Genomic DNA, 21,591 nt, shown 5'->3' on the forward strand with positions numbered 1-21,591 from the left:
GGAGGCTTCATTTCACACCTACAAACTTCAAGACACTTACCAAATGCCTCTATGAGAGTTGCACTTATACTTTGCATTCAAGGAGTTCAAGCTTTTCAAGCATTCAAACAAGGAAGATTGTATCAAGTAATGAAGGATCCTTTGTGAGCATTTCCTCTTCAAGATCTAGCATATTTTTGGCTATCAAGGGAAGAGATATACGTAGATGAATTCATCATCATCTTCATGGATGCACATTTAAATCGGTGGCTCCATGATGTGGTAATGGTATATATGTTGCAACTTGTGGAGATAGACTACATTCACATATCGAATTCAAAATCTACAACATACAACAAGGAAAAATCCTTACTAACAAGGTTTAATACAAGCAAGGTGAATATTTACATTTATCTTGTTTCAGACATTTACATTTACATTTCTCAATTAAGGTTGATTCCTCATCATAAGGCTTGATCAAGGCAAGCCCTCATCCACCAAACAACAAAACCCTTTATTTTTCTATACGTAGAGGCAAGATAGCAGAATTACAATCAAAATTTTGAAATTAAGTTGTTGAGTTCTTTTTAGAGATCTTGGTTTGGCTTCATTACAATGACCCTAGAACACAGCGACTAGGGTAATCTTTAAAAAAAAACCCCTCCAGAAAAAGATATAAAATATTGGCAAATCTTTTTTTTTTTTTTGTAAAACAAATCATTTCTATTGGTGAATCTCTCAATTTTTTAATTTTAAATATTGTTTATATAGGCAATTATTTTGGAATTATAATTTTTGTATAGAAAATATTGGTGAATCTCAATAATAATAGGAAGTTCATTAATCACCATGGAATATTACAAATCAAAATTTAATATTTTTTACCAGGTGGGATATTACGAGGATCATTACATTATATTTTAAATCAATAGTGAAAACTAAATATCGGTAATATATCCCTAAAGTGACTAATAATTATGATAATTATTGGTGAATTAATTTTAATTTCTCTAATAATATATAATATTTAGGTGATTCAAATCTAATCATATATCGAATATTGTGGCAAATCTTTGAGTTTAATTTTTTAATAAAATAAATTATTAAATAATTTTAAATATTTTAGAACTAGATTTTATAAAAATGTGGTGATTTAGGTTACATTAAATCTTAAATTATTAGCCAAATTACTAATCAATTTTTTTTTTAAATTACCCAATTGGGGAATATTAGCTATTAAAAAATACCTTGACAGTGACCTCGCAAAAACTGTTCCAAACAATTACCTCTAGGTTGACCCATTCTTTGTTTCCTTTCAAGAAAATTAGTTTCTAGATTTTTTATTTTGTTTACAGATCCCTAGTCATATTTGTACTTGCAGATCTTGATCCATGATTTTCGAAGCTAAAATACATCTTTCTCTATGCAGTTCAAGGTGAGACTTTTATATTGTGTATTCCTTCATAATTTTATCTTAGATCTATATTTTGATTGGGCTAATTGTATACACTTAGAATCTAGATCCACATTATTTAATCAATTAGTTAAATTTTGTATACATAATATCATCCATGAGCCAAAGAGTGTATTTCCTTATATTGCATTCCTTTTTAAAATTAAAATTTTGTATTGGCATATCTTACCTTTAGGCCTTGCTAATCTAATTTTGGATTATACAGAGGAATCATACTTGGGGATTATCTCTTTCCCTTAACATATCATTTGAATGACTTAGTGGTGAAAAGTGGAGGACTACATCCTACTAAAGCATCTCTTTTTTTCCCCTCAATATTTTGGTGAACCCAATTTGTTCCCCTTTCTTTTTGGAGTTAGATTATCTCTTCTTCTAGTGAACCCTTTCCTTCTCTTTTGAGTTAGATTTAATTGTCTTTTCTATGCGGTTAGATCTCTCGTTTATGTTCTTTTTCATAATTGTGTGGCTTGATCTCATTAGTGTTTCCTTTTGTGATCTCCCCTTTTATGAGATTAATTATATGAAGTCCAACATGCAGTATTCCCATTAGAAGAAGTCATAGGCTCATGTGATCCTTTAATAATGATTCATATTTTCTCCTAGGACTCATGATGACACTAACATCTTTTGTCATGATCTTAGTCCTATAATGGAGCATAAATTTTCTCACTCATCCCATGATGAATATGAAGCTTTAAGAGTTCTTCCTTTGTCGGTTAATAAAACTTCCCATGAATTTGATAAGGAGCTTGGCATGTGCAAGAACATCAAAATCATGGTAGTGTTGTTGCTATTGAGGCTCGTAAGAAACTTGTTAGTAATGATAATAATAAAATTTATGTCTTGTGTGGTATATCTCACCTTATTAATACACATTCTATGTCTTTGATAAAATATGCTAAAGAGTTAGGATATTCTCCTTCCACAACCATTGAACCTTCTATTCCAATTTCCACCGCTCCTTCTATCATACCTACATATGATCCACCTCTTATGATGGCTATTATAAAAATGTCCACTCCTTTAAGTGTTGGTGTCCTACCCTTTCACTTCCTGTGAGTATTCTTCCTACTTCAATTCCTTCTTCTCTGCCTTCATATCATGTGGTTCCTTTTAATTATTCAAATCCTTTACCTATTCCTTCTAATCCTTTGTCTACATCTTCACATTTTCCTTCTAATTCTTACAAGTTTCCTAATACATCTAATATATATTCCTATTATCATTTATTTTGATCCTACCATTAGTAGTTTGGTTCAAAGTGTTACTATATTGCAACAACAAGTAGCTCAATTCACTAAAACTAAGTATAAAATTCCTACATGTGACATTGTTAGTCCCCTTTCATTGATATCCTTCATATTTTTATACTAGAACATATTGAGTTACCTCATCTTGAGACTTATAATGGTAAGGGAGATCCTGTGATTCATGTTAAAACTTTCCAAACTATATGTAGTGATTTTTTACATGATTATAGGCTAATGGCTAAGTTGTTTCCAAGTACTTTTAGGGATACAGCATTGCAATGGTATTTCTCTCTACCTCCTTATTCTATTGATTCTTTTCAAACTCATGCTAATGACTTCATTCAATAATTTCATAATAATATTGGCCTACAAGTTTCCTTAATTGATTTTATGCATAGTAATAAATCTATTAAAGAGAAAGTTACTAATTTTATTAGTAGATTAAAACATTTGTATGCTTAGATATCCTATCACGTGCTTGATCATGATATTCAAAATATCTTTATTTCTAATTTATAGAAAGACATTAGAGATCAAATTATTCTTAATGAGTTCTAATCTTTTTACAATGCTTCACCATTACCAGTTACAAGTGAGTCAACTCAAGAGCTCTACTATGATGGCTCATGTTTCTAGTGATAATAGTAATGCCACCAGTACTTCAAACAAGTTTTGCAAACCTAATTATTTTATCAAAGTCAAGTCAACCAATATAGTTGTTGATCAAGTGGCTACTATGTCTAAAGGTACAACTAGTTTTTCCTCTATGTATCATCCTAGTTATAAGTAAACTCAATTATCATAATCTTTACCCAAGGTGATGACTGAATTGATTCATGCTAAAATTATTAAAGTTTCTCCTATTCATACTATTGACACTAGCAAACCAATGCCTAAGTCATTTGATTCAAATATTTTTTGTTAATATCATCATCAACCTGATCATGATAGGGAAAGATGTTATACTTTGAAGAATCTTATTTAGGACCTTATTGATTCTAATGTTATATCTTGTGATGCTCAAGGAAATAATAAAAATAAATATGTTGCACCACCTAATCATAATTTTCACATTATACTAACCATTTTCCTTCACATTCAACAAATTCCATCAATCTTCTTCTTATGATATTAGTTATGATGATAATATTGAAGAAGTTAATCATGTTGAGTGTTAACCTCAACCTTTGATTTCATCTCCACCTAAACCTAAAAAAACACCTCATATTACCTTTAGTCAGTCTGATATTTTTAAGAAACCTAATGGTCCTCTTTACATTACTACTAGAGTTTCTCATATCCCTTCTTATGGTGTTTTGATTCATCCTTCCTCTTCTATAAATGTGATCACTAAAGAGAACCTTTTTAAAAAACAACTGGATAAAGATACCTATGATACAACTCCTAAATGGATTAAAATTTGTAATGGTCTTCGTTATCATCTTCAATGTTCTATCACTCTACCTGTTACTCTTGCATAAAAGGTTGTTTACACTACCTTTTTTGTTATTCCTACTTACAATTAATTTCAAGTTAAGCTTGGTATTTCACGGTTGTCTTCCATGCAAGTTGTAGCTTCTCCTATTCATAAGTGCATTAAATGTCCCCATAATGGAGAAATTTTCACCATTAATCCTAAACCTTCACATCATTGAAATTGTGATGAAATTTTTTTTTATTAACTATCTCTTTCCGAAAAACCACCTACTCATCTTGATCATCTTTATCGACATTAGAAAAAATATAAGGTAGCCAGGATTATTGAGTGCAGTCTTCCTAAGGGTCACTCCCTTGCACATTTCTTTCCTAATTTGTCTATCCTTTCTACTTCTAAACTTATTTTACCTTCTCCATTTATTGCTTCAATTACTATACATAATCATGTCGTCATTCCTTCTTAAGAACCTATGGCAGTTGATTCTAATCCTTCTAGTTTATCCCACAAAACTATTTTTAACCAACATACATGTCAATATTGCAAGAACCATCAAGCTAAAGTTAAGGCTAAAGCTAATTCTATTTCTTCATAACCCATGTCTTCATCTCAACCCTTACCTTCCTTTGATCAAACCATGTGTCAGTCTTTGGAGGAAGCTAATCAAGGTAATAATATACAAATGGATAAATTGTTGGAAATATTCAAGATTGTGTTAGGTTACTGAGAGGGGAGGGGTGAATCATTAACCTTAAAACTTTAACAAATTCAAATCTGAATTGCAATAATCCAATAATCATTTAATTCATTAAATCATATCTAACTGCATGCATGAGAAATTGAAAATATAAACATTCATGACACATGAACACAATAATTTGGTGACCCAGAAACCTTCCAAATAGAAAGTAAAACTAAGGTGGGGATGATACCCACAAAACTTCAATATTGTAGCATAAAGTTAGCCTATTATGGCTTACAATGATCACTTCTAGTGATCTACCCTATTAGGGGCAATTAGGACCGCTAGGTCCACATTGTTAGAGGAACTGCAAACATACAATAAAGTATGCACTCGGTAAAGAGATTTGACAAAAGACTGTTAAGTCTACCTTGTTAGAGGATTTTGGACTACTTCACCTATTAGAATGAAATTGTAGATCTCTGACTTACAACTGATTTTCTGATAGAGATTCTTTGAAGTACTGATCACCTTTATATGATAGATATCACTCTACTACTCCTTGCTAATATGGCCTTACAATACACTTTGTTGTTGATTCACATTTGCATGCTTCTTACATATTCTTTACTCTTGCTTTTCATTCATGCATACACACATCTCTCTATCTATATAAAAATGATACAATACATACATACATACATACATACATACATATATATATATATATATATATATCAATCCAATTTACAAAATTACAAAGTCAGCCAATATACAAGTTAACACCAATATTACAAAGTTGGCTCAAATGAAGACACTCAGGTTTTGAAGACTGACTTGGTGAAGTTCTGATAAATGGTGTCCACTTTCATTACTCGACATCATCATGTATTTGGTAGAAGTGGAAGCTCGATCTACACTAAACATCTTAGAGTAGTCTCAAACTCAGTCTACACTAGCAACTCATTGGATACTATGCAACTTGGTAGAAACTAAATTCCACATTTACCATACCTAAACTTGGTAAACACTAATCATCTCATCACTTGGATAATACTAACTTTGCTTCATATGAACTAATGACTCAGTAGGAACTGTGAAGCTTGGTAACCACTGAACTACTTGGTAAGAACTATATGACTTCACACTACTTGAATTTACTTGGTAACCACTGGAATGCTTGGTAGGAACTATGAAGCTTGGTGGCTATTGAATTACATGGAAAACACTATAGACTATTTAATGAGCTTGGTGGCCATACAGAATCTAAATAAGTGTTGTTACTAATAAAAAACTTGACTTAATGTCAACAATCTCCCCATTTGGCATTAGTGACAAAAGCACTTATCAACCAAAACTTATATACATTACAATGTGATACTAACTCGGTGTTGGTATACTATTTGTGAGATTTTTCAAAATTTGTCTTTGTAAGTATATACTTTCCTTTCCTTTTCTTTGCATGATTCTCCCCCATACATTATACATACTAAGTGTTTCTCCCCATATATACATACTAACTCTCATATATATATATATATATATATATATATATATATATATATATATATATATATATATATATATATATATATATATATATATATATATATATATATATATATATATATATGTATGTATATATATATATATATATATATGTATGTATATATATATATATATTCCTTTCCTTTGCTTTGCATGATTCTCCCCCATACAATATACATACTAAGTGTTTCTCCCCATATATACATACTGACTCTCATATATATATATATATATATATATATCTATATATATATATATATATATATATATATATATATATATATATATATGTATGTATGTATATATATATATATATTCAGTTTCTCCCCATTTTTGACAATAATGCCAAAGATTTATTCAAAACTTATTTACATAGAGACACCAATATAAGAAAGAAACTTAGAATGTACCTTAAGTATGAGTGCTAAAGTCTTATCCCAATTTTCTCGCAAAACTTTACACATATGTAGAATAATTTTAACTTCTACAGAGAGTTCCATCATGTGATTTGCAATTGAGAAGTTGTTGTCATGGTTCAATGTTTTTGAGTAAATAATGTACTTCTAGATTGTGTCCATGATAGGAAGGATCATATTTTGAATATCTATCAATGAAGACCAAATCCTTGCTTCTTCTCTCAAAAATTCTACCTGCATATCTGATAAGAATCTAATTTTCATATGATGTGCAGATCTTGAACTAGGGTCAAGTTTCAATTGCTATGCACTAGCCTTTAGATCTTCATCAATCTTTTTCAGTTTTCTCTTTATTTCCTTTGTGAACTCGATAACATTTCATAATTTTCCAAAAGGTGACGTTACATTTGTGTAAGAATTTTCAAAATTGGTCAAAATTGGGGAAAGCTCCACTTGCTGAATAGCAATTTTTTGAGCAATGTGCTCAAGAACTTTGTTATCAAATTTCTTCTTTGCTTTCTCAATCAATTTTTCTTGACCACTGAAGTCCTCATTAAACTTCTAGACTACTTCTTCCAATTGAAATAAAATGTGTTGAGAAGTATCAATGTCAATGCCTATTACCTTAGTCCAAATATCCTTAGCACTTTCTATGATTTTATATTCTTTGTCTCTTTCCTCTCTTAATTTCTTTTGTTTCGCTTTCTTTTGGAGGAGTTGACTAGCTATTTGCATTTTTTTTGTAGTGGCATTATAAAAATCCCACTTTGGAATCTCAATCTCCTCATCTAAATCAATATCCTCCTCTATCTCCTTTATACTCAAAAGTATTGTACATGGTTTAGCCTTGAGTTCAATTACCTTTGTACAAATTACCTTAGAATCTAAAATGGAAAAAATAGTAGAGATAGAAAGACTAGTAGTAAAAACTAATATAGTACTAATAGATGGAATACTGACTGGAATGCTTACTAAATCCAAAACTGATATACTTACAAAAGAATCCAAAGCTATAGAAGACAAAACTATAGAATCCAAAATTGTAGAACTCGAAACTGTACTTACTGTTGAAGAACACAAAATTGTAGAACATGATGTACTCACTATTGATGAACTTGACTCGAGAATTGAAGAAGAGGGAGGTTGTAGCTTGGTAGATGAAGTGGTAGACACTTCCATTAGTGATACACTAATTTTTGAGGGAGCATAGAGTGATTGGACATTTGATGTATCTGTTGTGGTCACAATCAAATTTGTTGAAGCTAACTTTGAACTTGATGTAGCTACTAATTTACTTAGAGAATGAGGAACTGAGGCAATGGCTATTGTAGCTATCTTCGTAGGATCAATCTCCTCATTATCTTCTTTGACTTCCTTAATAAATTCTTCCTCTTTATCTTCTTCAACTTCTTCATTGTCAAACTGAATTGTTTCAAAATTTGTTCCTTCTTCCTCATCATCACTGTCATCATCCTTGACTTCTACTGGAGTCACTTTGTTTTTGCAAGTGATAAATATTCTTCCACATACCTATAGCATTCTTGACTACATGCTCTATATCTTTTAACAAGATTAAACAAGTATTGAATCTAAGAGTCATCCTATCCTCATATTTCTTCATAGAGTCTTTTACCTTAGCATTGGTAAAGGTCGATAACAACTACCTCAGGATTTGTTCATAGATATCTTTTTCTATCTGCATGGTTGAGTCCCATCTTGGATTCAATCTCTCTAAAAGATCATTATAAATTTGAGAGGCTATCTGATCAGGGGAATACTTCCATTTACCCATCTTGATTAGCACCAATTCCTCAATCTACTTCTTCTCAGCCTCTATCCCGGTCTCATACTTCAATGATTTGAAGTTGGTTATGCTTGCACCTTCTTCCATTTTTTCTATCTTTCCTAGAATGTGAGAGAAGGCTTGTTAAACAAAACTTCACTACATATGATCCTAGACCTTCTAGTAAACACTGTAGTGGATGGCTTTGGTGGCTTGGTGATGATCACCTTTCCTTTCTTCTTCATTGGCTATTCTTCCTTTTCTGACTCACCCTCATCTTCTACTTCATCATCATCACCTTCTCCTTTACCCTTATTCAACAAAAGAGGTGTGTTGGTTTTAAGTTTTGCTATTCTCCTCTTGCCTTTGTTAACTATCTATGGAAGCTTGATTTCAAGATCTATTCTTTCCTTAGCCTCATCATATGTTCCAAAGTGTGGTGCCTTTGGATCAATAGGATCATTTATCAAGGCCTCAATTATGTCTTTTGCCTCATCAATGTTCACCTCATAGGGAAGAGGTTTTACCCATACAACTCTTGGAATCATTGCCTGAATGTAGACTTTGTCACTGTCTACCATGAAACAAACATCATCTTTGTAATCTTCAACTAGTTTCTTGGAAATCCTGAATCTGTTATTCATTTTCTCCTTGAAAAAATCACATTATTTATCCAATATACTGACAAAATTCTCACCCATTTTTGCAATATACTCATTAATCTAATACAAAGTTGGCACATCTTTTCTCCATACGACTGTACCTTTAGAGGGGAAAAACTTTTGAACATAGAAAAATGGACATGTCAATAATGAACTGAATTTACAAGGATTTTTCTTAGATGTCCTTATACTTTCCATGTTTTTGTTGAATTGTTTCAACAATAAGTCTGGAAGATCATATGATAGATTATTTTTCATGACTTTGAATGCCAAGTCTATTGCTTCACAAGACACACTATTGAGATGACTCAAACTATAAATCTTGTGTTATCACATGTATGTCAAATTTTAATTCTGCATCTATTACACTACTAATTTTCATGCCTATGCCATCCCATTCGACTAGGGTTTTCTTTTCTAACTCCACCTAACCTAGGGTTTTAGTAGTTTTGGCTTTAGAGAGCAAAATTTTAAAAATACTCTAAAAGGCTTCCCCAAATTGAGATGTGTACAATATATAAATTATGCTACTAATGCAATATTTTTAAGTTAATAATAGTCTCAATCATCTTCAAGCTTGGTCTACATGTGATAAATCATCTTCTTAGTAATCAAAACTGGTTACTCAAGCCATAATTGACTGCTATGAACTCGGCTTAGGATGTATCTGATCCATTTGATTTGGAAACTTCAAGGCAAGTGGGGAATGTGGGTTAAACCTTTATCTTCCAAGTGCTTATGCTCGGGTTTAAGAGCACCATTTACACATAATTCACCTAGGGAATCATCCATCTCTAGGGTTCTAATTTCTTGAATTGCACACTTAAAATAAGTTTAGATATCGTTAATGAGAAGTACCTTAGGAGGGATTTGTGATTGTGCTCCATTTGGATCGAAGGTTTCTACAATTGTTGGTTCAAGTTTGAAATCTGGTGGTTTCCATTCGACTCCTTATACCAACATTTTTGACCCTTTCTTTGCCTTGTTGTTGCTACTTGATGCTACCATGGCTACTCGGTAGGTTACAAAAAACTTCAAAAATTTTACTACAAATTCTACTCGAAATCGCTTGATCGCACAGCAATTTTCTTGATCACAATAACACTTCAAAATTTTGGTGAAAAATGAATTTAATTTCCTACCTTTTGATAAAATTTTACCATTAATGTTTGGTATGAAAGTAGGTATGATGACATCATTATACACGACAGGCTATCATCCATTATCTGCTCAGATCACTCAGTGAATACTTCATAACTTGGTAACCAAATATGTGTGACTAGTTACTTCTGACCTTGCTCGGTAGAGTCCATGACCCAACCTTACTCAATGATAACTAATACTTATCTTCAGTGATCCCCTTGTATCTTGAATACTGATTTGGATCTTGCTTTTTCTTTTCAATTTTGAAACTGTTTAGATGTGACCATGATAATGCAATTCCAATTTTTACTTAAGAACTTAATTGGAAATGGTGGAGTCACCAACTTCTTGAGTGACATGACCATCATTTATTAAACTAGCTTCCTCAGTGGATTTAGGAATCCATTGCTACCTCATTTTCTTTTTGATGTTATCTACTTTTGCTTTCTTTTCATCTTCAATTCTACCTATATTCATGCAATTCTTGGCTAGATGACCAAGATTTGTACAAGTGAAACATCTTATGGTGGTATCTCTCTTCCTTGTGTGATTTTTAACACAATTCATGCCAATGTGTCCATACTCTCCATAGTAATGACATCTGAACCAAGTGTTATAGTCCCAACCAAATAATGCTTTCACAATTTTCTCTGCTAGATTGAATGACTTGGTTCTACAGTTTGATGCCATGTGACCTTGTTTCTTGCATTTGTGACATTTTCCTTCAAATTTTGGCTTCTCTTTGCATTCATTAGCCTTGTGACCATACTGATTGCAATTGTAACATTTACCATTAAATTTTTCTTTTCCATTATTCCAACATTTGTTTGATGTATGACCTATCTTACCACAGTGTTTGCAAGTAGGTCTTTGATTCCTTTGAGCACCTTGTTTGGAGGATTCACCTTCTTCTTTATATCCATTCCTTCTATACCCTTTTTTCTAATGAGATTCTACTAATTTAGTTGATTCAATTGATTCATGTCTGCTTGAGATTTCATCATTCTCTCATTGACTTGCTTTTCAGTGTTTAATTCATTTTTCAATCTTTCACTGATTTGTTTTTTAGATCTCAACTCACTCCTTATTCTTTCATTGATTTGTCTTTCTAAATTTAGATCATTCCTTAATCTTTCATTGATCTATCTTTGACTTATGATTTCTTCATTTGCATTGGAGATTTGATCTATAAGATCTTCATGCTAAAGGGATTGGTTCTAGATCTCATTGTTTCTTTTATCCATTTCTTCTTTCATCTTGTTCCTTTGCTCCAAGATTTCACATAGCCTTAATGATTGAATTTCTTGTTCTCTTTTGAGCTTTCTTATTTCTTCTTGCATGGAACCATTCTTCTCTAAGAGTTCTTTGATTGTATTATTTGCTTCATCTAAACTACTTGAAGGGAAAAGATCTTCAATCTTTTCTTCAATGTATTGGTGATTATTCATCTAATTTGCAAGTTCCTTTCTTCTTTTGAGGGATTGGGAAAGTTTTTCCTTAGCTTTTTTGAGTTGTGCAATGGCCATTTCTAGATCTAACTTTTCACTGTCAATTGCTTTATCAAGTTTGAAAATCTTCATTGTCCTTGATCTTTGCTCAAGTTGTCAAGCTTTATCCTAAGAACCACAAAGCTCTTATACCAATTGTTGGAAATATTCAATATTGTGCTAGGTTACTGAGAGGGGAGGGGTGAATCAGTAACCTTAAAAATTTATCAAATTTAGATCTTAATTGCAATAATCCAATAATCATGTAATTCATTAAATTAGAACTAACTACATGCATGAGAAACTGAAAATATAAACATTCATGACACATGAACACAATAATTTGGTGACCCAAAAACCTTCCAAATAGAAAGTAAAACTAGGGTGGGGATGATACCCACAAAACTTCAATACTACAGCATAAAGTTGGCCTATTAAGGCTTACAATGATCACTTTTGATGATCTACCCTATTAGGAGCAATTAGGACTGCTAGGTCCACCTTGTTAGAGGATTTAAAAACATACAATGAAGTATGCACTCGGTAAAGAAATTTGACAAAAGATTGTTAAGTCTACCTTGTTAGAGGATTTTGGATTGGTTCACCTGTTAGAATGAAATAGTAGATCTTTGACTTACAACTAATTTTTTGATAGAGATTCTTTGAAGTACTTGTCACCTTTATGTGATAGATATGACTCTACTAATCCTTGCTAATATGGCCTTACAATACACTTTGATGTTGATTCACATTTGCATGCTTCTTACATATTATTTACTCTTGCTTTTCATTCATGCATATAGACATCTCTCTATCTATATGGATATGATACTATATATATATATATATATATATATATCAATCCAATTTACAAAATTACAAAGTCAGCCAATATACAAGTTAACACCAATATTACAAAGTTGGCTCAAATGAAGACACTTGGGTTTTGAAGACTGACTTAGTGAAGTTCTAATACACAGCATCCACTGTCATTACTCGGCATTGTCATGCATTTCGTAGAAGTGGAAGCTCGTTCCATACTAAACATCTCAAAGTAGTCTCGAACTCAGTCTACACTAGCAACTCAGTAGATACTGTGCAACTTTGTAGAAATTGAATTCCATGTTTACCATACCTAAACTTGATAAACATTAATCATCTCATCCCTTGGTTAACACTAACTTCACTTCATATGAACTAATGACTCAGTAGGAACTATGAATCTTGGTAATCACTGAACTACTCAGTAAGAACTATAGGACTTCACATTGCTTGAATTTACTTGGTAACCACTAGAATGCTCGATAGGAACTGTGAAGCTTGGTGGCTACTGAATTACATGGAAAACATTGTAGACTATTTAATGAGCTTGATAGCCATACATAATCTAAATAAGTGTTGTCACTAATAAAAAACTTTACTTAATGTCAAAATAAACATGATGATTCTCTTTGTATTTTAGATTCTATTCATCTTGATATGGAGGATACTCTTGATGATGAACATGTTAGTAGTGATGAAGAATTAATTGATATGGATTATTATTTTCCTACCATGCTGTCTACATAGCTTATGATCACTTCTAATGATGAGCATAGTGACTACCATCAAAGTCCTTACTTAGAACTAGTTGTATTTCCTACTTGTGTTGGATTTCATTCCTCTTGCGATTTACCATCCTTCCCTTAGCGTTTAAGACCATGATGGGGGTGTGAGGAGAGGGGGAACACACTAAATGTGTGAAGTGGACTAAATTTAGCATGGTAGTATGTGTTTTCTTGTGTTGTATTTTTCCTCATGTTGAGATTTTTGTTATATATTCTGATAATATTTCTTGATATGATCCTTGTTTCTTTGTTACGTACAAGATGATAAAGTAATTGAACCTTTCATATATATTATTTTATCTATATCTCTCTTCTTCTATATGTTGTTACATGTTATTTTTTCCTATGTGATTATTTGTACAAGTGATCTTATATAGTCTTTCTTGGTTTCTTATTCTATGGTAGCACCAATTTTTTTTGTCTCCATGTTATTGGCCCAAAAAGACTCTTCTTTATAACTCTTGTGTGTCTTTTCCTCAATTATGTTGTAGTTCTTCCTTTGGGGAATGATGATATTTCATACTTGATCTAATAGTATATATTATCATATGATCATACTAACCCTAAAGTTAGTAGATCTTGTAGCATTATCTATTTTGTTATGTGTTCATTTCCCTTGATATGTTCTTCTTCTTGGGGCATCTCATAGTGGAGATATTTTAAGTGGGTGGATGTATGCTTTTGTTAAATCCATTTCTCTCATTAAGGTGTTTACAATTTCTTTAACATAGGGGTATATAGTTTTCTCATCCTTTGTTCATCATGGAGTAGCAAATATATATTCTAAATATAGCTTGGAGCACTTTAGCCTTGAGTTATCTTCAAATCTATGCATTCTCTCTCTCTCTCTCTCTCTCTCTCTCTCTCTCTCTCTCTCTCTCTCTCTCTCTCTCTCTCTCTCTCTCCATGCATTATTAGTTTCCTATAACTATTGATAGTTCCTAAGGGCTTAGCCTCTTTAGATATCTCTCTAAACTATTAACAGTTTGGGAGGCTCGATCCTTTCTTTTTTATCCTTCTTTTGACTACTAACAGTCTAAGAAGCTAGATCTTGTTTTTTATCCCTTAAGGACACACACATCCTTATGCCTAGGTCATTTTCAATTCATCTTTTTGACACATGGATTTCCTTTGAAGTTGGATCCTTCAATGAATTGACTACCATGCCCAACACACTTGCTACATTTTTCAATTCATATTAGATGGGTTGACTAGTATCCCACACACTTGCTAGACCATTCAATGTCATCTCCTTTTTTAGATCTTCCCTCCACTTCTCTTTTTTTTCTTGTGTGGTTTGTAATAAGGTACACAAACCTTATTGGTAAAGTAACTACACCCTTTCATAGTTATATCTCTCTTATTGCAATTTTGGATATGATAAAGACTCAAGTTTATTAAGGGCTTCATGAGTTCTCTTTCTCCTAAATCAAGATAAGATTTTATGTTATCTTTTGATCTACTTTACCATAAGTTTGAGGTAACTCATACTCTTGCTAAAGTGTGGACTAAATGCACCATCTTAAAATGGATGCACATCTTTTAAGAACTTTTAGCACTTGGCTCATCTTGACTTCCTATACCATGGATGTACCTATGATTAGTGTTCCTTTTTCCCTTTTTTTTTCCAACCTCTATCTAAGTCTTTCCATATCTCTCCTAAGTTTTCTATGGTTCACCTTCTCTCACCCCTAGAAAGGTAAACCTATTATGGAATAGGTCAAACTAGGTTGACCCAATCTTAGGAGGTCAACCTCTTCTTGGGGATTGTAAAGCATTGAACCTAAAAAGCCTCAATGTTGTAATTTGTTAACTCCCACTTTTGACTTGGTGTGTATTATTTTCCCACCCAAAAACTAGTATATAAGGATACTTAAAGGCTTTATTTCACATATACACACTTCAATACACTTACCAAATAATTTATGAGAGCTACACTTATACTTTTTTGATTTATGGAGTTCAAGCCTGTCAATCATTCAAGCAAAGGAGATTTCAACAAGTATTGAAAGATCCTTTGTGAGCATTGCCTCTTCAAGATATTGCATAGTGTTGGCCATCAAGGGAGTAGATCTACATTGAGAAATTCATTATCTTCTTTATTGATACACATTTACATCCATGGCTCCATGATATGATTATGGTAGATGCATTACAACTTGTGGAGATATGCTACATTCACATATTGAATCCAACATCTACATCATACAAGGAGGAAAAATCCTTACTAACAAGGATTTTTGTAAGCAAGGTGAATATTTTCATTTATCTTGTTTTAGTCATTTACAGTTAAATTTATCAATTAAGGTTGATTCCTAAATATAGGGCTTGATCAGGGAAAGCCCTCATCCACCAAATAACAAAATCCTTTATTTTATGTGTGTAGGAGAAGGATAGAAAAATTGTGATCATAGGTCTAAATTTTACTTCTTGAGAGCTTTCTAGAGATCTTGGTTTGACTTCATTACACTTCTCTTAGAAGATAATGACCTCGTGAGAATTTTTTTGCACAGTTACCACTCAGTCAACCTATTCCCTATTGATTTCTCATAAAATTAGTTACTAGGTTTTTCATTTTGATTGAAGATATGTGGTCAGATTCACATTTGTAAATCTAGATCCACACTTTTCAAAGCTAAAATACATCTTCCTCTATGCATTTCAAGGTGAGTCTTTCATATTGTATATCACTTCATAATTTATCTTAGATCTATATTTTAATTGGGTTAATTGTATACACTTAGCATCTAGATCTACATTATTTAATCAATTAGTTCAATTTTGCATACACATTAACACACACAGGCCAAAGAGTGTATTTTTTTATATTACATTCACCTTTATTATTCAAATTGAGTATTGGAATACCTTACCTTTGGGCCTTTTTATCTAATTTTGGTTATACAAAGGAAGCATATTTAGGGATTATCTCTTTTCCTTCACATATCATTTGAATGTCTTAGTGGCAAAAAGTGGAGGTCTACATCCTACTAAAGAATCTCTCTGTTTCCCCTACACAACGTGATGCTTAGCCTAATGTTTATCAACTACCATAAATACTCAATGGGATCTATGTGTATCCCCAATAATAGGCTCAGACATAGCCACACCCTACTCGATCCAACTAAAAAATAGCATGGACACCCTTCTAACTTATGATCGTGCTAGCCATAATAGAATATTCTGTAAAGATATACCTTTGTCAACTCTAAGGAGCACTAGACTACTAAAAGATCCTCATATTGGAACTTAGTTGCACACTTTGTATCACTCAAATAGATTACATTTTTCTACCCCACTATAGACCTCACCCATTCCCTTTTGTGGTACCTTAACCCTAGCCACTGTTATGACTTTGAGTATGGTGTGGCTAAAATTTTGGCCACCTCACCTTGATGGTGTCGACTAAGTGCATGTTGGCCCAATGGATTATATTTGTGTAGGTGGTGCATTTGACCCTATAGGTCATGCACTATGACTCTGTATAGATTCTCTACTATTATATTTTATAGTTACATTTCAATTGGAAATCTTACCCTTCTTAGCAAAAAATGAAAGTGTCCTAGGTTAGTGCATATAGACATCCCCATTTATGGAGCCATTAAGGCCAAAAATGAAGTGATGAGTTAGAAGAACCTTATCATGGTTGTAGCTTGAGTATTGTCTTAGCTCAAAGAATCTCATCTCATATTATTTCACTGTCATGTTTCCATACCCAATCTCATGGAACTCATTGTCTTTAGCCTCTCTATACTAAGAAGTAATAAACTTCTCTCCAAACCACTCATAAAATATCTCTCATGTGACATTTCCAAGGTTAATCTAGAGATTCTACTTCACCATGTTTTACCAAGTGGAAGCATGATCTCATAAGTTCATAACCATGCAATGATCTCTTAGGTTTCTTGCATAAGGATGTATAGTAAAGCAACACCCTAGGTCCAAAAACCAAGCTTTTTCCTTATTTTCACCTCTCCTTCCATAAAAGAAAGGTAGTTGAGACCATATAAGTTATCTCATCATGCTCACATGGATAATATCCTCATCACCTATAGCTCAGACTCTCCCATCTCTTCTCATTGTCTAGACATACTAGATTCTCCACCTTGTGATCCCTCTAACTGTGAATTACCATGTTGAGAACCCTCAATCTAAGGTCATAATCAAGCCATAAGCTTATGAATAAATGACACCAATGCCTCTACTCCCCATTGATTCTCTTCTTGTCTCTCCCCTTCTTCTTGATGCTCTTCCTCACATTGTTCTTCCTCTTGACTATTCCATCTTACATTCTACCATCCATGACCCATTTTTTTCCCACATACAAGAGGAATCCTTCATGGGGTAGTAAGATACAAGTTAGAATATCATGAAATCATACAAGATTATATCTATAACTCAATCATCCAAATAATATAATAGGAACACAACATAGAAATTGCAATGTCTAAACATGGGCTCTAATACTAGATGTGATGCCCCACTTGGAAATCCTTGGAAACAAGGATTAGACATACACTAATATGTTTTTTGTTTGCTAAACCAAGCATATAAACATGAATACACTAGTCATTATGATCACAAGATGGAGACTTAATTAACCAACCAAAGATTCCCAAGTGTTTGAATTACTCAAAAATGCATACATTTTCCATCTAGGTGATTAACATAAAATTTTCATTTCATTATCCATAGTTGCTTTAGATGAGACATTCATTTTTATACCCAAGACAAGTTCCTAGATAATTAACTAATCAAATTCATTTCTAGCTAAAATGAAAGAATGACGTGACAATTTTCATAACCATCTCAAAAAGTCAAATTACACATTTGTTCTAGATCGAGAAGATGCAACTTCCAAATGGTTATCCAAGAAAACAAATCATAAACTCTAAAAAAATTTGAGAGTGCCTCATATTCATGGTGTGATAATGTCCAAATAATGGTGTGTGATAACACTTCATTTGGAGTGTGATGAAATATTTTATCACTCAATACAATACATCTAGATGGTGAGATATTTCACCAGTAAATGGTGTAATGTAATGCAATTCAATACTTTTGCATTTCATTGTATGATACAATGCCTTAACCACGTGTGATGAAATGTCTTGGATGCATGAAATGAAATGTCTTAACTACATGTGATGAAATTTCTTAATCATAGGCAATGAAATGTCCTAACTGCATGCAAAAAAAAATCCTAACTACATGCGATAAAATTATATATAGCATTTCATCGTGGAATAAAATGCATCTAAATGGTGTGATGCAATACCTTGCCAAATATGAAAACAAGTATGAAAGCCAAAAATGGAAGTAAACCTATAAACTAGGGAGTACTAGATACACATGAATCATGGAGATAAGAACTTGATCACACCATAAATAGATATACAACATATAATTAGTAAGATCATCTAACTAACAAGATACAACATATTACCAACCTAGTGCTCATGAGCAAGGAGAGCATCATGTGGTTTGATGAAACCAACCTTGATAGATAAATAAAGATATTATTAAGGTGGATATGGAAAGTAGTTATGTGTGAAAGATTATTAAAAATCATGGAAATGGAAAATACATACCTGAATTTTATTAACAGTGGCATCATTCATTATATTGTGTCTTGGGATATTGATTGCATTTCATTTCCACACACATGATGGGTTGTTTTATTAAATAAGTTTATCAATATTTCTAAATTTTTCCTTGATTTCATTTCTCTAAAGTTAGAGTCTAATCTTTCTTCTTTAGCCATGGGAGGTGAAATTGAGTTTCAAGAGCCTAATTCTTTTGTTGAGTGGAAGAATGATGGGGAGGTCTAACAACAACTCTAAAAAGGTAAGATTTCCTAGTACCTTGAATGTATCCATGGTTTCAAGAAGGATGTAACACATGATTTTTTAAAGGATGGGAGGGAGACTTTGTTACATAATGTGGGGTTAAGAAATATATGAATTTGGAATTTATTTATGATATCTATGGCCTGCCAAATATTGGTATTCCCTTCTTTAAAGAAACAAAATTATCTTATGCTACAATGTGTAAGTGTATAAAAGCCAAGGAGGAAAAGGAGTGTCTTCTTAAGGTGGATTATTATTAAAATATCCAATAGATTAAGCAGATCTAGAGGAAATTTATTTCCTGCGTTATGGCTTATTTCACTCTTAATGGGATACATCTCATAGTATACAACTACCACTTCACACTACTCAATCATTTTCAATATAAAAAAGGTTCCTCAAAAATAGTTTGGTAGAACACAAGAAACTATTTGAGAGGCAAGTGCTTCATGATAGCCTTATTCTTCTAATTGTAGAGTATTATAAGTTGAGGACCCCTTTGAAGGACCCTAAAAGGAAAAGAATTGTGGAAGTAGAGGAGCCTGACAAGAAGAGTTGGGGATCAAAAATGGGAAATAAGTCCCTTCTAAGAACTCATAAACAAATTGACATTGAATCAAGAGAAGCTTTGAAGTAGGCAACTTGGTCTATCTCAGACTTCAGCCATACAGATAGTCCTCATTGAAGGAAAAGGGAAAAGAAAAATTGAAGCCATGATTTTATGGCCGTTATTGTGTAGTTCGTCACATCAGTGAAGTTTCCTATGAGCTATAACTTCCAAAGGGGGGTCCTATTCATAATTTTTTTCATGTCTCCTACCTTAAGAAATTTGTGGGATGGAACATCACGGTAGCTACAAACCTTCTAGCACTTAATGAACAAGGGAAGTTCATAGTGCAACTGACTAAGATCATCGAAGTATGTAAGAAGACCCTAAAAAATTGCACAGTAAAGGAATATTTGGTACACTAGAGACACTTGTCATCAGACAATGCAATGTGGGAAGGCAAGCACATTCTACAATATTTGACATTGCATTTTCTTGAGGACAAGAAAAATTTGGAATAGGAGGATTGTAATATCCCCATCATAAAATAAATTATTAATCAAACTTTTCTTAATGGGCTACTTGATTTAGTATACCTCAAACCCATTTTTGTTTTAGTTTCCATTGGTAATTGTTGTCAGCTATCTTTGTACACCCTCTAAAAGGTTTTTCCTAATGAGTATTTAAACACATCTTGTAAGTAGTCGTAGGTATGTGATTTTGATTATTTTCTTTGTACTATGAATTCTTGTTAGAGTTCTCTGTTGTTTGACATTTTGAAAGTGAAAGATCTTCCCTACTTGGCTAATTCTAGTTTCGATGGGATTAAACCCTCACCCTATTTTGTCACCTATAATACTTCACTCAGATCTAGAAAATCGAAGCACCATCTTGTGGCAAATATTAATTGAAGGATTATTTGTGTCTAATCCCTTGTTTGGCTTTATTTCATGAATTTGGATCTGTAATTTTTTTTTGGTTGCATGAATAAGCATTTCCATTTGTACCCCACAATGTGTCTCTTTATATCACAGCCTTAACCATATGTATGACCTGTCTCTCCATCCATATGACCTTGTGTTTCCATTTGTACTACTCTATTTTTCTCTCATCATATGACCTTCTTGTTAGTAATGTATGGCCCCTTAATTACCCCCACCCTATGGCCTTATCTTCACACACCATGATCTCCTACTGTACAGTCCACCTCAAATAGTTTGTACATCATTATTTCTCACTCCTTTCAGCTATACCATACAACCATCACTTTTTCTTAAGTTTATTTTCAAGAGTCTCCCAAACAAGGGAACATTCCAGGAATGAGCCTCAAAAGTGGAATACACTAAGTGATGGAAGCTTTTGTAGTCAACATCAAATCATTGGTTCATAGGGCATGTATTACGACATTTTCTTCTAAGGGGGAGTGAAGAGCGATGAGGGATGGAAAGAATGGATGACTTCCAAATATTCATAGCTAGCAAATCAAACATGAAGGAGGTCTTGCAAGAGTCACTAAAAGAAGTAGGATTAAAGAGCCTCTTAAGATGAGAGGAAAAGATCTCACTATCATCATTGAGGAAGTAGAAACAAGCAAGGGGCTAGTAGCAAGTGGCAAGAAGTGAGGAGATTAGAGAGGAGGAAACGAGTGAGGAGAAATATGAAGAGAAATAGTAAGGAGAGAATGGTCTGCAAGAGGAAGGCATAAGATGGTAAGCTATGAATGAAGGGG

Source organism: Cupressus sempervirens, chromosome 2 (assembly GCF_028749045.1).
Source record: "Cupressus sempervirens isolate cs-2001-9-10 chromosome 2, ASM2874904v1, whole genome shotgun sequence".
In the NCBI taxonomy this organism is placed as follows: domain Eukaryota; kingdom Viridiplantae; phylum Streptophyta; class Pinopsida; order Cupressales; family Cupressaceae; genus Cupressus; species Cupressus sempervirens.